Genomic DNA, 22,827 nt, shown 5'->3' with positions numbered 1-22,827 from the left:
TTGAGCTACAAGAAGTTTGTGAAGTCTCGGAAGGATCTTAGCATTGCTAGTGGAGAGTTATGCTGAAGGGGAGTGCTAGAGTCATCACTGATTCATGCACGACATCGAAGGGGTTGGGCCGACAGGGTTGATTCATAACGGGGTTGAGTAGTTTGGCGAGTCAGTGTTGAGGGGGAGAATTGTGAACGTGTCACCACCGACTCACCACCGACTCATTAGAGTCTTTATTTTATTTGGTTTTGTTTTATAGTGAGATATTATCAGGAAGAGTTTGTTTTCTTTTGAAATTCTATGTCTATATATAGTGACCGAATGAATAAAGTGAGTGGTCTTGCCACGTTATTTTTAAGCGAGTGCAATTCACGTTATTTTGCAGAGAAGAGATACATTCACTGTTTTGCTTTCTAAAGCAATTGTTTCTCTCTCCTCTTGATATATTATCCATTATCTCAATTTGGTTCAACTTTATTATTTGGTTCTCTTCTCCAAATGTACCAAAGAAGGTTTACACTCCCTCTCCTTAACGTTTAGCTTTAAAAGGGTGAGTTCTACCTAGGTCACAACAAGTGGTATAAGAGACGGGGTTTGGTAACCCCGGTGTGCCCTCTTGGACGGTGAAAATCCCTCGAGGCCTCGGAGAATATCTCGTAGTTGCCATGTTGACGATGTGTGGGGGAAATTTTTGGGAGTTCCACATGATTTAAGTTTCATCTTTCTTTTCCTTTTCATTTGTTTTGAGAAAGAAATCGATCAATTCCGATTCTTTCTTTTTTCTATTGATTCTTTTCCGATCGAGATGTATGGATCCGTGGATCTATGTGTCTATATAGATCCTGCTCATGGATTAATGAAAATGTGCAAAACCTCTAATTGCCTCAGTCATTCTATGAGTCTCTTCCTTTTTGCGTATGGCATTGTCACTCCCTTTGGCAGCATACACTAATTTGGAACTTAATTTGAAAGCCATATTTCGACCCGGACGTTTTCGGGATGCCCCTAATAACCAACGATCGGAAAAGCAAGGAGATATGGCTAGGCTTATAAGGGAATGGACACGCTCCCCTAAACAGCTAGCTTTTAAGGGTGAGTTCTACCCGGGTCTCAACATCATTGATGAAAAAAACTCTTACACGATCAACAATCCAAAATGTCACGCCCCGAACCCAAAATTCGAGGTAAGGCGCATGTGACAGCCGCCGCACGCCCATAGGGTCGCCCCCACAAGCATGCAAGGCTCCTTTACAATCAACTATTCTCAACATTCAGAGCAACTAATAAATGCGGAAATTTTAGTCTCAATTAAAGCTCAATTGAAATACATATATAGGTCCATAAGTCTAAATCCAAACAATTCTTATTAGACGACAATCACCTTAATAAAGTAACAAAAGTCTCTAACTCGAATAATGAAAGAAAGTAAGAAATTTCCTAAATTCCAATCCAAGTGTCTGATCTCAGCAAGTCTACTGTCGCTCCTCTATATCTGAAAATTGTTAAACCACATAATGAGCTAACAGCCCAGCCGGTTTTCCAAATCCAAGCCAGCTAATAGGAAAACGAAAACAATGCTGGTGCGGAAAAGAAGTAACATGCCATAAAATTTAGCCAATGCAGAAATTGATAAGAATGAAGAAAATCATTTCTACATAAGCTAAATAAGAAAAATACATGTTTTTACAAAAACGGTTCCAACCACTCAGTTATGCAGTTTTTCACTTTGAAATCAATGACAAAGAATATATATTTTCAACCACTTGGTTGTGCAGTTTTCCATTTAGAAATCAAATACTTAACAGTCTTCTCTGTGGCCAATTTCCAACCTTATTGGCAAGTGTGGACCCCGATCCGAGAGAGAGGCGGGGAACGGGCCCCACACTAAGTCTCAGGATCATCCACGTGAATGGAGAGCTCTGCCAAGGAACTCTCGAAAGAAGTGCCTCTCACAGCATGAGTGGCGATATAAAAGGTGAGATACCTCTCGATTCGGGGACTAGCCCAGATTCGAGGCGTACCTTAAACAAAGAAGAGTCGCCATCCAAGGAAAAAGGCAAATGGGCCTTGGATCCCATACTATGCTCTGTTGCAACGGATAACCAGAGATATAAAATAAGGTTCGTGCCTGGTTACGAATTCGGAAGGTCTAAAGAGCACCTCATCCGCCCAAGTGCAAACACCTGGTCTCTTATGCCATTTACTTAATAATTTTGAAGAGCTTTGGGCGAAAATCATATGAAATGGGAATGAATATCTCCGAGAAGACGTCTATCTAATCATGCATGTCTCGGAGATGAAATCAAAGGCACACAAGATAAAATAAAAAAGAAACATGTGTCACCTAAGCATAGCTAGGTTATAAGTGACATGCCTAATGGGTGTCTAAGTTCTGATGAACAAACACATGCATGACATACCAAAAAAAAGTATAAGGTCTGCGCAATAAAGTAAGAAAACACTGCAAAATATAGAAAATGACTCGATACCATACAACCCTAAAACTCTAATCTATACCTAGGCCCGAGTCTTTAGATGATCTGATGTTCATCCAAAGAAGCCTACGTATCCCCGCCTCCACGAGAATCAAGGCAACGTAGTTCTTCGCACCTATTCTAAGCTATGATGCCTAAGACATCTAGACCTCTATCCTAGACTCGATCTAAAAGACCGGACTAGTTCTTAAAGCTTCTTGTGTGATTATTTAAATTCCAATGGATTGTAGATTTTAGGACACCCTATATGCCCTAACTAAATGCAGGTTAGCCCTAAGCTAATGCAGGTAGTTCCTATAATCTATGTGTAGCTAGGCTGTATATCCTAAGAAAAACAGTAGGATCTATCGCATCTTAGACCTAGTCATCAATTAGCGATGTGGATCGCCAACTGACCGGACGGAGGCGTAAAACTCCTAGCTAGGACTCACTCCTAACTCTAACACAAACAAATAAAAATACACAACAAATAAACAACGAACGAGGGAGCAACTCCCAACTCAAAAACTCTCTAACTAGGACAACCTCCTAACTCTAGAGGAAGATCCTTTCGAAAAAATAATATTTTGAAAGATTTTTTTTTTGTAATTTTGAAAGATTTAAAATGCTTATTTTTAAAGGTTTGGCTGGACTTGGGATGTGGATCCCAAGCTGCACTACGTACCTCGTGGAAGAGGATCAAGCCAACGTAGTTCGGAACAGATTTCCTAACTACTCCTAATGACTCAAGATTTTTGAGATTTTTGGTTTTTTAGATGTTTTTGTTGTTTTTAAGTATTTTTGACTCAAAGGGGACAAATCCTATCATCATAAGGGGAAGACAGACTCCTGATATCCCGCAAAGGTTGGACAGCATCCTATACCTTGCAAGAGCGGATAGAAAAACATGATACGATGAGAGGTTGGATAGAATCCTAATCCCTATGATGATAGAATTGACTCCTGAAAGAAAAACAGACTCTCTAGCTAAGGACAGACTCCTAGGCTAAGGACTGACTCTGAAAATAGGATTCTAAGAAGGAGGTGCTAATGAGACAAAGCCTGTCTCCTAAAAGAAAAAGAGATAAAGAAGGGTGCTAGTGAGACTATCAAGCTAAGATAAAACTCACAAGTACCAAGGAAAAAAAAACCTTGCGCATATTTAGCAAAGGTAAAACATCCAGCCGGGCCGGACAGCTACCTAGCCCTAGGGTGCAACAAATGTGCAACCCAATACCCATAGGGTAAGGGGTATGATGCCAAGCCGAGTAGGATGTTCTTCCAAAAACCAAAAGACGCACAAAGATGAGGTTTAGGAAGAAAAATGAGATTGAATGAGACTCCTAAACAAAAAGATGAGCTCCAAGAGAGGTGCTGACGAGACATGGCATGTCTCCTAAGGATAGACTCACTAATGAGACAAAGCTTGTCTCTAAAGGATACAACTTTCTCTGTCTGAGACATAGCCTGTCTCCCTAAATTGAGGCTTTAAATGACAAAGTTTAAGGGTATCTCAAAAGACTGGGCACGTCTTAAAAACAAACGAGGGAAGGGCTACTCGGACTAAGAGAGTCCCCTAAGGATGGGCTTAGGCTAGCGCCTTCATCGCCCTACAAGAAAAGGGGATTCTAATATCTAAAGAAAATTAACAGCAATCTATAAGACTGTGTTAGTCTATCAAAGAGAGAAGAAAAAGCTGCCAGATAATTGCAAATTTCACTCTATTTTTATAAAAATAAATCAAGTGCTAAGCAAAGAAGAATTTTCAATAAAAAAACAATACACAATCTAAAGCAATCATAAAATGATAAACATCATTAATTAGTCCAGACCAGCCGCTGGATAGCCTAATAAAGTAAAATAAAACAATATCAAACACTTCTAAACCAACCACAAACCCCAATACGGGGACTCCAATGAAATCAGATGATGCCAAAGTAATCATCTGATATCATATACACATGATAATATTTCTAATCCCGCCTTGAGATCAGACAGTACTCATGTCGATGATATCGAATAGAGTAGTCATCTGATCTCCTTCTTTCCTAAAACAGTTTATTTAAATAAAGAAAAGACAAATATAATAAGTTTTCAAGGTTGTCTCACCTGAGCAGTCCATTTATTATTGTCTTCAGAACCCTAACTCAAAGCTTAGTATGAAAGAAAAGTATTAAATTTATAAATACTGGACTATAGGCTTAATTTTGGAAATCCTTATCGAAATCTTCTCAAATTTTATTTCAAAGTACTCTTTATTATTCTTTGGAAAATATAAGAGATGAGTCTATCACCACGATTAAATCATGGAATAGCACCCAAAGAACATCAATGAATCCATCTCTAAATTACAGACCCACAGCTGAAACTCTCTTTCTTATACTATCAAAATGATGATTTAAACTACTACTATCATGCTCTTATCATTTTTAAAACATTTACCAACATATTGAGATGTCTAGTATAAATGAAGATGACAAGTCTTGGGACACTAGAAATTGAAATTCATTGACTGATATTCGAGTGAGGATCATATATATAGAACCCAAAACAAGGTAAATGGATCATGGATACTCCAACAGAAAACAAGTGGATTTGGTACACTTATCCAAACAAGGGTAGCATGAGACGAATTTGTAGCTCTCATCGAAACAGGATTCACCTAACACATCATATGAATAAATGGCTTCTTATACCCTGAGAAAATAGCATTGACATATCATGCTTCTTTAGTTACAGCTCCCAATCCCTTCTCACTATTAAAGCAGGATAGTGTTACTCTTAACTTAAAAATGCATAGCTACAGGCACCAACCTATTTTGATAATGATTTTGACCTACCTTATTTCTCCATTAACTCACAACAAGACCATAAACAGACCTAACACCTTATAATGCAATAAAATAAAATATCCAGACATTTAGCAAATGAAATCAATACTAATTTCCACATCAAGCATGCCTGATCATTTCAATCCTCATTATGAAATTAAAAGCAGATTACCTGAATCCCTCTGAAGTTGATGAGTTGAATTTTAAGGTCTGTAAGCAGAAATCAAGGCCACGGCTCTGATCTTTTGCCTCAGATCGCAGATCTCTCTCTGCAATTCTTCAGATTATCGAGCTTAGCGCTGCCGCCATTAGAGCTTTGGATTGCGGCTCTCCGATTGAAGATCAGATCTCGGAGAAGATGAGCTTTGACCTTGTCGAAGCTTCAGCGATCCCACCGCAAAAGGTTGGTCGGAGAAGAAGAGCGATCGGATCTCAGGGTTTCCGTTCGGAAAATGGGTTAGGGTTTGCTAGAGAAGAAGGGGAAAAACTAGGGTTTGAATAAACGTAGAAATGAACAGATCTAATGTCTAGCAAAAAGAAAAGATAAATTTCAAAGAGAATCAAAACAGACCGGAACTCAAGTAAGCTCGCCGGAGTTAAGGTTTCTATTTAGGGTTTGGATATGAGAGAATGATAGATTTCAGGTTTTGTAAGAAATCAAAAGAAGCCAGAGAAGTGCTGGTCAGAGAGATCTTGGCTAAAGAAGAAGAAATGAGCCGGAGTTCTGATGATTTTGACGGAAAAATTGAACGGAGAAGAAATCAAGGTTAGGGTTTCATATGAGGATTTCATGGTATAAAACGAAGAGATCTTGGATCTAAGGACAAATCAGAGCTTCTTAAAGAGATTCAATCTCGAATTTTAAATTCGGAGCTTGCCGGAGATTTGTCGAGATCTGACCGGAGATTTGGTCGGAGAAGAAAGGGGAACAAGCTAGGGTTTCGATAGGCTCTCTCTCTCTCTCTCTCTCGCTCGCTCGATCTGCAGATCCCTCTTTGATTTTCTCTGTGAAAGTTGGAGAAGAAATACGTCGGACGGAGCTCCGATGAGCTCACCGGAGAAGGTGACCGGAGAAAATGGGTTTGAGAGATGATCTCAAAGATCTGCTGAAAGAGATGGATCTAATAGTGAAGAGATGAAGGATGACGATCGGATCTCCGGCGAGATCGCCGATGGAGGAGATAAAAAATCCCTCTCTCAGATCTGGTTTTTAAGAAAACCTCCGATCCTCAAAAAAATGAGCTCGAATTTGGTTTATAAAAAAAAAATTTAGTTGATAATGGCACACCACTTTGATGAGGCGCGCGAAAAGATGATAAGGCGCGCCCGCAATATTTGTTTTATTCGGCCTTGCACGACTTTTCCATACAAATTCAACCCCCTCTCAGGATAAATTCAACCCCCTTCTGAACTTGTACTACGAAACTGTCTCAGACCGTTCGCTAGGCAAACGCGCTCGGATTTCGACGAAATTTTACGGGGAGCTAGATGGGACCCTAAGCTAGCTTTGGGTGAAATTTGGGACCCTAGTTGATGGATTTGGTTAGGTTTTGCTCAAACATGGGAGGTTTAGGGTACGGTCAAAATGGGGTGTCTACAGATGCCCCTCTTTGGCAGAGCGTGCTTGTCACGCGAATGTCAAAGCTAAACAGACAAACCATTTTGGCCGACCCGAAAAAGGAAGCAAATCAAATTTTGATTTTTATTTTTGAAAATGATATTTACAAAGATAATACAGTGAAATAGCCTTTCGCCGGACTCTGACTCTGCAAACGCTGGTGAGATAGCCTCTCTCCAACTCTTAACTCAGTACATATTGACGAGATAGCCTCTCTTGCAAAATATTAAAGGATAGATTTGATTATGAATGATCTTGAAATTTGAAGAAAAAATGAATTTGGATGCCGTGTGAAAACGGTCTTGAATGCAGCGTGGAAACGGACTTTGAATGACTTGGATGCCGTGTGAAAACGGACTTGAAATACTTGAATGCCGTGTGAAAACGGACTTCAATACCTTGAATGCCGTGTGAAAACGGACTTGAAATACTTGAATGCCGTGTGAAAACGGACTTGAATACCTTGAATGCCGTGTGAAAACGGACTTGAAATACTTGAATGCCGTGTGAAAACGGACTTGAATACCTTGAATGCCGTGTGAAAACGGACTTGAATACCTTGAATGCCGTGTGAAAACGGACTTGAAATACTTGAATGCCGTGTGAAAACGGACTTGAATACCTTGAATGCCGTGTGAAAACGGACTTGAATACCTTGAATGCCGTGTGAAAACGGACTTGAATACCTTGAATGCCGTGTGAAAACGGACTTGAAATACTTTGAATGCCGTGTGAAAACGGACTTGAATACCTTGAAAACATTTTTTTTTTTTTTAAAAATCTTTCAAATGGTGAAAGAAATGACCAAACTCCAAATCGCGGAGCCATTGGCGAAAACAGCTTTTTAAAATCTTTCAAATGGTGAAAGAAATGACCAAACTCCAAATCGCAGAGCCATTGGCGAAAACAGTTTTTAAAATCTTTCAAATGGTGAAAGAAATGACCAAACTCCAAATCGCGGAGCCATTGGCGAAAACAGCTTTTAAAATCTTTCAAATGGTGAAAGAAATGACCAAACTCCAAATCGCGGAGCCATTGGCGAAAACAGCTTTTAAAATCTTTCAAATGGTGAAAGAAATGACCAAACTCCAAATCGCGGAGCCATTGGCGAAAACAGCTTTTAAAATCTTTCAAATGGTGAAAGAAATGACCAAACTCCAAATCGCGGAGCCATTGGCGAAAACAGCTTTTAAAATCTTTCAAATGGTGAAAGAAATGACCAAACTCCAAATCGCGGAGCCATTGGCGAAAACAGCTTTTAAAATCTTTCAAATGGTGAAAGAAAAGACCAAACTCCAAATCGCGGAGCCATTGGCGAAAACAGCTTTTAAAATCTTTCAAATGGTGAAAGAAATGACCAAACTCCAAATTACGGAGTCATTGGTGAAAACAGCTTTTAAAATCTTTCAAATGGTGAAAGAAATGACCAAACTCCAAATCGCGGAGCCATTGGCAGAAATATTTTTTTTTTAAAATGAAAGGAAAATTCATTGAAATGATTGAAGAAATGACCAACTTTGATTGATTTCACAAGGTGAATAAGTCATTCTTCGCCAAGAATGATTGAAAATGCATGATCTTTGCTGAAGATAAAACTCAAGAAACTTGAAGAAAATTCCATGTATTGACCCTTCTTTAACAGGTAAAAAGTATTATGCTGAGGTTTGAAGGTTGGAGAGCAAATTCTAGACTCCACTGAGGAAATTGATTTTTCTTGGGAAGTTGACTCTTCAGGAGAGTGGACTCGTCTAAGGAGTTTAGAAGTTTGGTTCGAGATATACTCTTACATCTCTTATCTCAACTTACTGAAGACATTGACACTGATTGCCTTTTTTGCTTGATATCTTTTATGACGCAAGTCATAAAAGATGCCCCTAGTGTATTGTACTTCCATAACAAGAGTCCCAAGGAAAGTAAAACCAGGATAGGTAAGAAATTTGGGTTTGTATAGGTTCTTTCTTTGGAATAAAGATGGGATAATGACTAAGCTCAAAGACTTCTCCTTTCATTAACCACTATTTGAGGTTCGCTCTTTCCACCACCTTCTGCTTGAAATTTGACATCTTCAACATTTCTGAACAGGATATTTCTCGCTTTTCTCTGGTACTTAAACCAGGGTCTATTCATTTTTATCAATTCAGAAAGTATACACCCATTCTTCCAGTGCCAGATGACTTAGACCTTGAAGAAAACGAATATGAATGAGGAACAGACTTTCAAGGACTCTATCAAAGAAGATGTACATTATTCAAGGGACTCGACTCACTTTTGATTCACCCTTAAACCTGATGTGTATTTTTAAATGGTAAGGCTAGCCACTCTTAGAATAATTTCGAAAACCATGTCAAGAAGTTCTAATTTCTTCCATCAGGATTTCTGTCATGGTTATTACTCCTTTGGATTGCTCAGTTTCAATGCCCCTAGTTTAGAAAAGTGTCAAAGTAAATCTCACTGACACTACTTGGATTCCAAAATCCTGCCCAGTGTAGTGATTGCTTCTTCATCTCTTCGAATTTCCTCTTGTGGGGAACTCATGATTATTGCATTCCAGGTTTCTGGTCTAGCAAACCATTTGCTTCAGCTTTTGCCTGGAATTCTCATACTATTCAAACGTCAGAGTTCTTCATAATCGATGAAACTCCTTCCATGTCTTATCAGCTCACTTTTTGTGGGAAGTCTTTGCCTTTGACTGGATTGCCTCTTCAATTTTCAACCCATTAGACCGCTACCCTTACTTTCGCATAAGCCAAACCTTTTGGTTGTTGACTTAGCAAACGCATGACTCTAGGCCGCCCTTTCGGGTTTTCAACCTAGTGGGTCTTCAGACTCTCGCTCTTTTCATTTCTTTCTGTTTTTGTTTTTCAATTGCCTTGAACCTTTGCTCGTTTCACCAGAGGAACTTTATAGGTAGGCTCGGGTTCAAAAGGGTTAGATATCAAAAGTTCAAACGATTTGGACCGAATCTGGTCTTGCCAGACTACCTACGTACCCCAAAAATGGAGGATCAGATCCGCGTAGTTCGCTTTGGGGTTTACAAAGAATGGTTTAGCTTTTTAGCTTCAAAGTTTTGAAAGGGGGATGATTTAGCTTTTATCCCAAAGGTTTTGACCGAACCTGAGTTGATCAGGTTGCCTACGTACCCCCGAAGAGTTGGGGATCAGGTCCGCGTAGTTCAGGTGCATAAAATGCCCCTGGTTTATAATGTGGTTGAAAGAATTATTTGGTTTTAAAATATTGGCTCAAAGGGCTCACAAAAGGATTTTTAAACATTGGGATTTTGGCTATAAAGGCTCAAACGTCCAAGGATGGCCTCCTGGTGTTTTGATGTACAAGCTTTTGAATGTTTAAGGTTCAAGACTTTGAATTTTATTTTTTATTTTTTATTTTTTTTTTTTAGAGTCTGGCTGTATTTGCAAGCAAGACTTCAACTATGGTGCTCCACTTAAACTTGTGCGCTTCTCGAATATTGAACTCATGCTCAAGATTATACTGCTCTCAATAGTCTCTAAATGTTAGAGACAATTCTGACATTCAATCTATCTCATAGACTCCATCACTTGGGTCTTTGATTCTTCCAAGATGTTGTCTTATGGACACATTCCCTTCTCCTTCTGTCTCTTTCTTTCTTTTTAGACATTAGGAATGTCCTTACTCTTGAATTATTCCACCTCGGAATCTCATTGAAAATATGTAGCTCAAGTGCACTTTTCAGGCTCGAATTGATGACTTCATTTTCTGAAAGTCTTCGCTAAATTTCTTATCAGCTTGACTGGATGTCTGATGCTTCACTCTCTTGAATTTTTGCTTTAAAGCCGATGGAATTTTGCTTTTCACAACAACAGGGCGTTCACTTGGTTTATCCTTATAGGATCAAGCAAGACTACCTCAAACCCCTCTAAATAGGTTTATCAATTCCTCGCTTTCCTCGGGAGATAAAGTTTTGCCAATCAGTCTTTTCCGAGTTTCGGATTTCAATACCACTATCAACAGCTTTGATTTCTTCTTTGAGTGGCTATGCTCGACGCTCTTCCTCTCGTTTGATCATGTTTCAGATCTCGAGGGGAATTTCGTCTGCATTCTCATCCGAAAAGGGTGTCTTTAGTTATTTTAAACATTAGATCTAAGAGTGAATCATAGAACATCAAAGATATAAAATGAACAACTTTATTGAATTGAAAACTGTATATACAATGGTAACACTCTTTTTCTCTTCTTTTTTTTTTTTTTTTTTTTTTTTTTTTTTTACGCGCCTCAATAGGCTCTACATTGGACTTGACAAAGAACGGAAACAACAAACTCTTGAATGAACAAGATTGACAAACATGACACTCTTTTATTGACACTACAAGACGCACTAACTCTCAACACGAGAGCTAGTATACACTTGACGGAAAATAAATCTTGAAATATGACACTTGACACATGACATTTGAAACATGACACTTGAACTGATACAAGGAACTAGCACTGATGTTCATGAATAGCACGCCTTCCTCCATGATAATGACAACTACTGAGTCCGATCTCGGAGTAAGAATCTCGGAAAGGGTAATCCTACAAAGTCCGGATGACCTGGCTTGTATTGATCTCCACCCTTTGATCTCCCTGAAGTCTCCTTAGTCATGACAGAACTTTCCGGAATCTCAAACACTAACTCTTTTCCTTTCACAGCTAGTTTGTCACTCGGTACCGGAGTATGAGCAATAACAGTTGGCTTTGCAGACAGCTGAACAGGATCATCATCTTCGATTCTCAGAATATATGGAACATGCTTCGGTTCACTTGACCCTGGAAAGTGGGAGGTAGAAATAACTGGTTTTGCGAGAGGCTGAATGAATCCATCATCCTCATCTGACTTCAAAACATACGCATCCCGTCTCAGAGGTCTCTGATAAGTACTGAGCTCATGTAGAATATGGAGATCCTCATCTATCAAGTCTTGGATCTTGTGCTTCAGTGCAACACAATAATTGGTACTATGGCTAAGACATTGGTGGTACAAACAATAGCATTTACCATCATTCTGCTTCTCTGAGTTTTTCAACAGATTTGAACACGGTGGTAAGGTTAACTTTCCCATTCTAACCAACTTCTTGAGAGCTGCTGCTTGTGTACAAGGTAATTTTGAAAATTTTCTTTTCAACTCCTTGGCTGGTTTTTCTTTTTGAACAAAAGGTCTCTTTAAAGGTTGAAGGGAGGTTCTACTATAATTCATTTCCTTTTCAGCAATAAAGGATTTCATTCCATCTGGTTTCTCCTTGGATGACCTTTGCTCATAATGGATGACTTCCTCTACATTTCCATAAGAGAACCGATCAAGAAACCTGTCCACTAAATCTTTCAAACTTGTGATATCCCTCAAGTTTAAAGTGAAAAACCATTTCTTAGCTTCACCAGTTAAAGAGAGTGAAAACAACTTGGCTATCTGCTCTGGAGATAGGCCTTTCATTTCTAATACAGGAATATATGACCTTAAATGACTCCTCGGGCATCCCATCCCGTCATACATGTCAAACTTAGGAACTTCAAACTCAGGAGGGAGGATAACATCTGGAAAAAGGACATAGTCATTAAGGTCAAACTTCTTTTTGTTCTGAACCCTCTTATTTTCACCATCGCAATCCGATATCCCAAGCTCTTCTAGTAATGATTTTCCTTTGTCTAACTTGGTCTTATGTTCACAAAATTTCTCCTTGATATGTGGTCCATTATCAACATTATGCACTGATGACTTCTCAGACTGGTCCAGGCTTGTAATCAGATGAGAGTTTAAAATAGGCAGATTCTCAGAAATCATGGGTGCCTTCTCCTTTTCTTGAGCCTTCAAACGGGTCAACTCTTCTTTCATATTTGCTACCCGTAGGACGAGAGTCTTCATCATGTCCAATATCTCCATTTGTGTTTCCTCAGATTCAGCCATTTAGTAAGAACCGCGTAGAACAGGTGAGGGTTGAATAGAAATAGGTACTGAAAATGAGTGAAGTCAACAAGGTCAGACTCCCGCCATGGAATTGACAAACACTATAGTTCAATATAGGGTAATCAAATGAAAATCTCATATGCAAGTTGAGACAAAAGATGATACGAATATATCCTCCCACGGATAAAATCTGGCAGCATAACATCTATGCAAGGAGATGCGGTAAGATAAGCACATAGAGTTGGTCAACAAGTTTACAGGATAATGACCAAACTCAAGATATTTGCAGAAAATTCGACAGCATAACGACTATATAGAGAGGGTCTAAAGCTGCTAATCACAAAGAGTATGCCAACTGGGTTAAGATAAAGTAAGGCTCTCAGCAAGAACACACACTTGAATGAATGTCAACAAGATAAACTCGCAATCAAACAAGTGGAATATAATCAGATCAGAATCAATCATAGGAGAAGGATATAATAGGCAGCACTGAATTTTCCATCCATGATCAAAGATGATCAGTAGATCAGAAAGAAGACCACGGCCACAAAATGACAGAAGTAGGTCATAGGCCGGGTCTAAATCTTGAAGATGGATCGATAGGATTGATCGAATTAGATAAGAAAATCCACTGAATAAGAAGGCCCTAATCTAATAATCAATAGATAGATATATATACATATATATATCCTAACCAGGGGCACCAACCCTAGTCTAATCTAGAGGAGTCAATGAAGTCTTGACTCAAAACAGACATGTGAGTGTACTAGATAACGCGGCGGGCAATCACGGTGTGACTTGCCTTTTCGACACTACATGGGTAGGCAAACTTTTATCCTAGGCTCACATATGCTGGTCGCATATGTTCGTCCTATATTAGTACATATATATAATGTCCTAACAAGGGTTTCCTAATTTTGGTTCTAAAGGGAGCAGCTAATATATATACATAATATAATGAAATAAAAGTAGGGCCCCGGCATTTCTGCAGTGTACTATGCTTATGACCATACCCTTGATGTATAATGCCAGCACACCCAGCATTATACAGAGTATGTTCATTGCTCATCGGCTGCTGTAGAACACCAGCACACCCAGTGTCTACGGCTGCAGCTCTGGCGCATAGCTTGGAAATAGATACAACAGCACCAGCAGGGTAATGACATCCCATCTGGCACGCATTGTATCTATCCCGTGGAGCCAATAATAATAAAAAAAATTCAATAAAAGAAAATAAAAATATGATGATGTATGCTGTGTAGTGTGTGAATCCCTTGTTTTAAACACTTATTTGGTGCCCCTGGATTCTAAGCGATTAAGCTCCCATTTAAAATGATTTTAGCTCAAATGTCTTCAAAATTAATAAAAAATGGCATTTTAACAGAGTTAGGCAATATCTTGAAAGAATATCCCCAGCAGAGTCGCCAGCCTGTGGACCCCGATCCGAGAGAGAGGCGGGGAACGGGCCCCACACTAAGTCTCAGGATCATCCACGTGAATGGAGAGCTCTGCCAAGGAACTCTCGAAAGAAGTGCCTCTCACAGCATGAGTGGCGATATAAAAGGTGAGATACCTCTCGATTCGGGGACTAGCCCAGATTTGAGGCGTACCTTAAACAAAGAAGAGTCGCCATCCAAGGAAAAAGGCAAATGGGCCTTGGATCCCATACTATGCTCTGTTGCAACGGATAACCAGAGATATAAAATAAGGTTCGTGCCTGGTTACGAATTCGGAAGGTCTAAAGAGCACCTCATCCGCCCAAGTGCCAACACCTGGTCTCTTATGCCATTTACTTAATAATTTTGAAGAGCTTTGGGCTAAAATCATATGAAATGGGAATGAATATCTCCGAGAAGACGTCTATCTAATCATGCATGTCTCGGAGATGAAATCAAAGGCACACAAGATAAAATAAAAAAGAAACATGTGTCACCTAAGCATAGCTAGGTTATAAGTGACATGCCTAATGGGTGTCTAAGTTCTGATGAACAAACACATGCATGACATACCAAAAAAAAGTATAAGGTCTGCGCAATAAAGTAAGAAAACACTGCAAAACATAGAAAATGACTCGATACCATACAACCCTAAAACTCTAATCTATACCTAGGCCCGAGTCTTTAGATGATCTGATGTTCATCCAAAGAAGCCTACGTATCCCCGCCTCCACGAGAATCAAGGCAACGTAGTTCTTCGCACCTATTCTAAGCTATGATGCCTAAGACATCTAGACCTCTATCCTAGACTCGATCTAAAAGACCGGACTAGTTCTTAAAGCTTCTTGTGTGATTATTTAAATTCCAATGGATTGTAGATTTTAGGACACCCTATATGCCCTAACTAAATGCAGGTTAGCCCTAAGCTAATGCAGGTAGTTCCTATAATCTATGTGTAGCTAGGCTGTATATCCTAAGAAAAACAGTAGGATCTATCGCATCTTAGACCTAGTCATCAATTAGCGATGTGGATCGCCAACTGACCGGACGGAGGCGTAAAACTCCTAGCTAGGACTCACTCCTAACTCTAACACAAACAAATAAAAATACACAACAAATAAACAACGAACGAGGGAGCAACTCCCAACTCAAAAACTCTCTAACTAGGACAACCTCCTAACTCTAGAGGAAGATCCTTTCGAAAAAACAATATTTTGAAAGATTTTTTTTTGTAATTTTGAAAGATTTAAAATGCTTATTTTTAAAGGTTTGGCTGGACTTGGGATGTGGATCCCAAGCTGCACTACGTACCTCGTGGAAGAGGATCAAGCCAACGTAGTTCGGAACAGATTTCCTAACTACTCCTAATTACTCAAGATTTTTGAGATTTTTGGTTTTTTAGATGTTTTTAAGTATTTTTGACTCAAAGGGGACAAATCCTATCATCATAAGGGGAAGACAGACTCCTGATATCCCGCAAAGGTTGGACAGCATCCTATGCTTTGCGGGGAAAAAGAACAGAAACACAGCTCTGCAAGGGTTGGACAGCATCCTATACCTTGCAAGAGCGGATAGAAAAACATGATACGATGAGAGGTTGGATAGAATCCTAATCCCTATGATGATAGAATTGACTCCTGAAAGAAAAACAGACTCTCTAGCTAAGGACAGACTCCTAGGCTAAGGACTGACTCTGAAAATAGGATTCTAAGAAGGAGGTGCTAATGAGACAAAGCCTGTCTCCTAAAAGAAAAAGAGATAAAGAAGGGTGCTAGTGAGACTATCAAGCTAAGATAAAACTCACAAGTACCAAGGAAAAAAAAACCTTGCGCATATTTAGCAAAGGTAAAACATCCAGCCGGGCCGGACAGCTACCTAGCCCTAGGGTGCAACAAATGTGCAACCCAATACCCATAGGGTAAGGGGTATGATGCCAAGCCGAGTAGGTTGTTCTTCCAAAAACCAAAAGACGCACAAAGATGAGGTTTAGGAAGAAAAATGAGATTGAATGAGACTCCTAAACAAAAAGATGAGCTCCAAGAGAGGTGCTGACGAGACATGGCATGTCTCCTAAGGATAGACTCACTAATGAGACAAAGCTTGTCTCTAAAGGATACAACTTTCTCTGTCTGAGACATAGCCTGTCTCCCTAAATTGAGGCTTTAAATGACAAAGTTTAAGGGTATCTCAAAAGACTGGGCACGTCTTAAAAACAAACGAGGGAAAGGCTACTCGGACTAAGAGAGTCCCCTAAGGATGGGCTTAGGCTAGCGCCTTCATCGCCCTACAAGAAAAGGGGATTCTAATATCTAAAGAAAATTAACAGCAATCTATAAGACTGTGTTAGTCTATCAAAGAGAGAAGAAAAAGCTGCCAGATAATTGCAAATTTCACTCTATTTTTATAAAAATAAATCAAGTGCTAAGCAAAGAAGAATTTTCAATAAAAAAACAATACACAATCTAAAGCAATCATAAAATGATAAACATCATTAATTAGTCCAGACCAGCCGCTGGATAGCCTAATAAAGTAAAATAAAACAATATCAAACACTTCTAAACCAACCACAAACCCCAATACGGGGACTCCAATGAAATCAGATGATGCCAAAGTAATCATCTGATATCATATACACATGATAATATTTCTAATCCCGCCTTGAGATCAGACAGTACTCATGTCGATGATATCGAATAGAATAGTCATCTGATCTCCTTCTTTCCTAAAACAGTTTATTTAAATAAAGAAAAGACAAATATAATAAGTTTTCAAGGTTGTCTCACCTGAGCAGTCCATTTATTATTGTCTTCAGAACCCTAACTCAAAGCTTAGTATGAAAGAAAAGTATTAAATTTATAAATACTGGACTATAGGCTTAATTTTGAAAATCCTTATCGAAATCTTCTCAAATTTTATTTCAAAGTACTCTTTATTATTCTTTGGAAAATATAAGAGATGAGTCTATCACCACGATTAAATCATGGAATAGCACCCAAAGAACATCAATGAATCCATCTCTAAATTACAGACCCACAGCTGAAACTCTCTTTCTTAAACTATTAAAATGATGATTTAAACTACTACTATCATGCTCTTATCATTTTCAAAACATTTACCAACATATTGAGATGTCTAGTATAAATGAAGATGACAAGTCTTGGGACACTAGAAATTGAAATTCATTGACTGATATTCGAGCGAGGATCATATATATAGAACCCAAAACAAGGTAAATGGATCATGGATACTCCAACAGAAAACAAGTGGATTTGGTACACTTATCCAAACAAGGGTAGCATGAGACGAATTTGTAGCTCTCATCGAAACAGGATTCACCTAACACATCATATGAATAAATGGCTTCTTATACCCTGAGAAAATAGCATTGACATATCATGCTTCTTTAGTTACAGCTCCCAATCCCTTCTCACTATTAAAGCAGGATAGTGTTACTCTTAACTTAAAAATGCATAGCTACAGGCACCAACCTATTTTGATAATGATTTTGACCTACCTTATTTCTCCATTAACTCACAACAAGACCATAAACAGACCTAACACCTTATAATGCAATAAAATAAAATATCCAGACATTTAGCAAATGAAATCAATACTAATTTCCACATCAAGCATGCCTGATCATTTCAATCCTCATTATGAAATTAAAAGCAGATTACCTGAATCCCTCTGAAGTTGATGAGTTGAATTTTAAGGTCTGTAAGCAGAAATCAAGGCCACGGCTCTGATCTTTTGCCTCAGATCGCAGATCTCTCTCTGCAATTCTTCAGATTATCGAGCTTAGCGCTGCCGCCATTAGAGCTTTGGATTGCGGCTCTCCGATTGAAGATCAGATCTCGGAGAAGATGAGCTTTGACCTTGTCGAAGCTTCAGCGATCCCACCGCAAAAGGTTGGTCGGAGAAGAAGAGCGATCGGATCTCAGGGTTTCCGTTCGGAAAATGGGTTAGGGTTTGCTAGAGAAGAAGGGGAAAAACTAGGGTTTGAATAAACGTAGAAATGAACAGATCTAATGTCTAGCAAAAAGAAAAGATAAATTTCAAAGAGAATCAAAACAGACCGGAACTCAAGTAAGCTCGCCGGAGTTAAGGTTTCTATTTAGGGTTTGGATATGAGAGAATGATAGATTTCAGGTTTTGTAAGAAATCAAAAGAAGCCAGAGAAGTGCTGGTCAGAGAGATCTTGGCTAAAGAAGAAGAAATGAGCCGGAGTTCTGATGATTTTGACGGAAAAATTGAACGGAGAAGAAATCAAGGTTAGGGTTTCATATGAGGATTTCATGGTATAAAACGAAGAGATCTTGGATCTAAGGACAAATCAGAGCTTCTTAAAGAGATTCAATCTCGAATTTTAAATTCGGAGCTTGCCGGAGATTTGTCGAGATCTGACCGGAGATTTGGTCGGAGAAGAAAGGGGAACAAGCTAGGGTTTCGATAGGCTCTCTCTCTCTCTCTCTCGCTCGCTCGATCTGCAGATCCCTCTTTGATTTTCTCTGTGAAAGTTGGAGAAGAAATACGTCGGACGGAGCTCCGATGAGCTCACCGGAGAAGGTGACCGGAGAAAATGGGTTTGAGAGATGATCTCAAAGATCTGCTGAAAGAGATGGATCTAATAGTGAAGAGATGAAGGATGACGATCGGATCTCCGGCGAGATCGCCGATGGAGGAGATAAAAAATCCCTCTCTCAGATCTGGTTTTTAAGAAAACCTCCGATCCTCAAAAAAATGAGCTCGAATTTGGTTTATAAAAAAAAAATTTAGTTGATAATGGCACACCACTTTGATGAGGCGCGCGAAAAGATGATAAGGCGCGCCCGCAATATTTGTTTTATTCAGCCTTGCACGACTTTTCCATACAAATTCAACCCCCTCTCAGGATAAATTCAACCCCCTTCTGAACTTGTACTACGAAACTGTCTCAGACCGTTCGCTAGGCAAACGCGCTCGGATTTCGACGAAATTTTACGGGGAGCTAGATGGGACCCTAAGCTAGCTTTGGGTGAAATTTGGGACCCTAGTTGATGGATTTGGTTAGGTTTTGCTCAAACATGGGAGGTTTAGGGTACGGTCAAAATGGGGTGTCTACAGCAAGTAGCGTAACCCAAGGCGAACACTCGTTCGCAGGACTCACAGGTCCTAAAGCACGCAATGTAATATTATCAATAGCCAGAGGACTCCCTACTGGCCGCCTGAGATCAACCTTACGGGCAGATAAAATTTGACCGGTCTACGTGATCACGTCCAGTGTACTCACCCACTGGCAGGTTGGGCACTAGATCCCCACCCGAGATCAACCTTACTGGCGGAATCCATTCCATACCAAGACTGTATACAAACATACAGAAAGCAATTTAATATTTTCAATACCGTGTCATAAATTTTGAAGACGCTTCAAGCCATAGGAGACTCCCCCCATTCCAATCCATGGAAACCATATCGTAAACAAAATGCTTTTCAATTTTTTGCTTCATGAATTCTAGTTTTCAAAATCATGTTCTTCATAAAGCTTTTTATGTATAGGAATGAAAACATTTCAAGACTAAAGGATACCATGCATAATGACATTCAACTATTTGGAATGACATGCTCAAAAACGGCCAGTGAGAAATCTTCTCCAAAACAAGTTCCAAGTGAGAGTAGATATGCAAAAATTGTAATAGAAAGCTTTCAACTTAGCTAAATGTAAATTTTTGATAATACACTGACATAAGGTAGGATCACCTACCTCTTGCACGAATTTCTGAATTTGTTTTCTTTTCTTTAGGACGACGTTGACCCGACAAAAACTCCTCTTTTTCCCCTTCACATTAGTAAGTAAACCAAGGTCATTTAACTATGCTAATGTGTAACAGTCCCTATTAAATAAGATTTCATATCTGATTGTGCCTCTTAATAAAGAAAAAGAAATTAAGACGGCTCTAAAAACTCCTTTCTAACACATCGCACCTAAACTCCAATCCCATCTGCCCAACCAAATTAATTAATTAAGACAACTCTTTTCCTCCTTTTTGTTCTTGGCAAGGAAGGGAATTTGCAAAGCTGAAACTAGAAGGTAACTGAGTAAGAATATGAACTTACAGAATTTTGGCGATTGTTCCAGATGAAGATCCACCCAACCGTAGTTGATCTCAAGATATATGTGATGGAATATGAGTTCTTGTAGGCCCTGATTCTCGGACGCAAGGTTATGGCAACAAGGGAACGAAAATGGTCGAAACGATCATGAGAAATAGGGTTGTTCTACAGTTCTAGAAGGAGATGAATGCTAGAAGTGTTGAGAAGTTCTAAAAGCAGATAGGATTGAGAGCAAGAAACTCTACAAGTTGGGAGGTTAAATTTGGTTGATGGTTTTGTGTGCAAATCAGGGTGGGTATTAGCATAAGGTATGTGGTGAAGAAAATAAAAAAATCAGCATAGTGAGCCTTTATCACATTACAAAGGAAATTCTAAGCTACATGGCAATGAGTGGTTGTACAATCCTTAATTAGCCCTTCCCATTGCCATTTCCACCCTTTCCATTAGATGTCACAAAAGGTAGAATCTTTTACATTTAAAAATTTGGGGAGAGGCAAGAAAAGCATCGTGCACAGTAATCTCCAATTATAGCATGAGTTTCTAATTGATAGCATTGTTTCCAACAATAACAAAAATCTCTTCCTTCATCCATGCCCAAGTCAAAATTTGCTTAATTCTAATAAGCCCCAATTGGAAGGTCTGTTCCTAATGGAGTGAAGATTCCATATCCCACTTGTCTCTTAAGGTCCCATTATTACCACCGTCCATTTCCATCTTTAATTTGCAGCTACACTAGCCCAAAAGTCATAGCAATAGTTTAGGGATTATGATGTGCTAATTAGGCTAATCCAAACCATCCATCCATTCAAGTTACTCACCCATTTAACTGATAAAGGCACCCCTTCAAGAAAATTTCACAAGTTTTATTTGATACTGACACCCATTTCTAGCAATTAATCTTGGGCTTGATTTTTGATAATGACACCCATTTCTAGCAATTAATCTTGGGGTTGATTTTTTATAATGACACCCATTATAAGCAAATACCTATATGCTCAACTATGATAATGACACCCATTCCAAACAAATAGTAGTAAGCTAAATTTTGACAACGACACCCATTAGAAAAAGTCATATGTTCACTTTGATAAGAACAACTACAAAAAAAAAAAAATACTTGGGACCGGGTATTACACAAAATGAAGGCAAGAATCCTATTTAACTTAATAAAATTCCTTCCAAAAAAAATCCCAATTGCATATTGGTTTCTTTGTAATAGAGAAATTATACGATGAAATGGCGAAATGCTACATATTGGTTTTTATGTTACTCTTTTTGCAAATACTGCATATTGGTTTACTCTTTTTTGCAAAAAAAAAAAAAAAAAAAAAAAAAAAAAAAAAAAAAAAAACCTTAAAATTATAAAAAATAGAGAAATTAAATGATGAAATGGCGTACAAACACGTACTCATCATCACATCCTTGATATTTGATCCAACAGCAGCTCACTTTTTGTGAGAACATAAGAATATACCATGCTCTATGCAAATACTGCATATTGGTTTACTCTTTTTGCAACAAAAACCCATAAAATTATAAAAAATAGAGAAATTATATGATGAAATGGCTTACAAACACGTACTCATCAATTCATCATCACATCCTTGATATTTGATCCAACAGCAGCGCACTTTTTGTGAGAATATAAGAATATACCATGCTCTACGTGAACGTGACCCATCATACAGTGTGGTCCCCAGTTTTGTACCCACCATATATCAAAAACAGTGTAAGCATCGAACAATATCTTGATACGGAGATGGCTCCAAATTTAGGGCGGCTTTGAATTTTCCCTGCACAAATGCCATTAATGGGACCTCAACGATATGTCTACTTGTCCAGGTGGTTGATACTAAAGGTACATAACAGATCTCTACCGAATGACAATGTCTCTCTCGTCCCTTACATCTAGCTTCCGAGGGCAGTCTATAGAGATAAGATTAGGGCCCAATAAATGGCATAAGTTCAGTTAGGATTTTCATTATTAGTCGTTTCTTAATTTGTTATTCACTTAGTGGGCTTGGCTGTTTTATAACTTTTCCGAAAAGAGTTCGTATTAAGGCCATGTTTTGCAACCATGAATATTTTTCAATGATTAATTAGTTTCTTAAGTGGTGAGAGAGAGGTAGCTAGACGGTTGGGAGGAGATATATACTTAGATGCCACGAATGAGTAGAGAGGGTGACACACCTGGGCTAAGATATCCTCCAGTTTCAATTTTCAAAATGTCCAATTTGACCTGTAGACTTGATCATGGTTCATATAGAACTCTCCATTTCAATATAGACTTGATCATGGTTCATATAGAACTCTCCATTTCAATATAGACTTGATCATGGTTCATATAGAACTCTCCATTTCTATCCACACTGACAATTATACTTCCAAACAACCAAAGCTCTGATATCACTCAGCCAAATTAAGAGCTTCTAACGAATCATTTTATATGTGGTAACCATAATCCTTA

At 38.8% G+C, this 22,827-nt stretch overlaps 1 long non-coding RNA gene across 1 annotated transcript; it reads right to left on the bottom strand.

Annotated features, from left to right (window-relative positions):
- Positions 1-1,286: 1,286 nt before the first annotated feature.
- Positions 1,287-20,778, bottom strand: LOC143886258 (uncharacterized). Its single transcript, XR_013253723.1, has 3 exons — positions 20,364-20,778; positions 20,011-20,085; positions 1,287-1,483 (listed from the first exon to the last, which is right to left on the bottom strand). It is a non-coding gene; the product is annotated as an uncharacterized LOC143886258 (long non-coding RNA).
- Between the last annotated feature and the right edge of the window lie 2,049 nt (positions 20,779-22,827).

The sequence above is a fragment of the Tasmannia lanceolata genome, unplaced genomic scaffold (assembly GCF_043159265.1).
Source record: "Tasmannia lanceolata isolate RefF3 unplaced genomic scaffold, GAP_Taslan_0.1 ptg000011l, whole genome shotgun sequence".
NCBI classification, from domain to species: Eukaryota; Viridiplantae; Streptophyta; class Magnoliopsida; order Canellales; family Winteraceae; genus Tasmannia; species Tasmannia lanceolata.
This window is presented reverse-complemented; position numbering and strand designations above follow the sequence as displayed.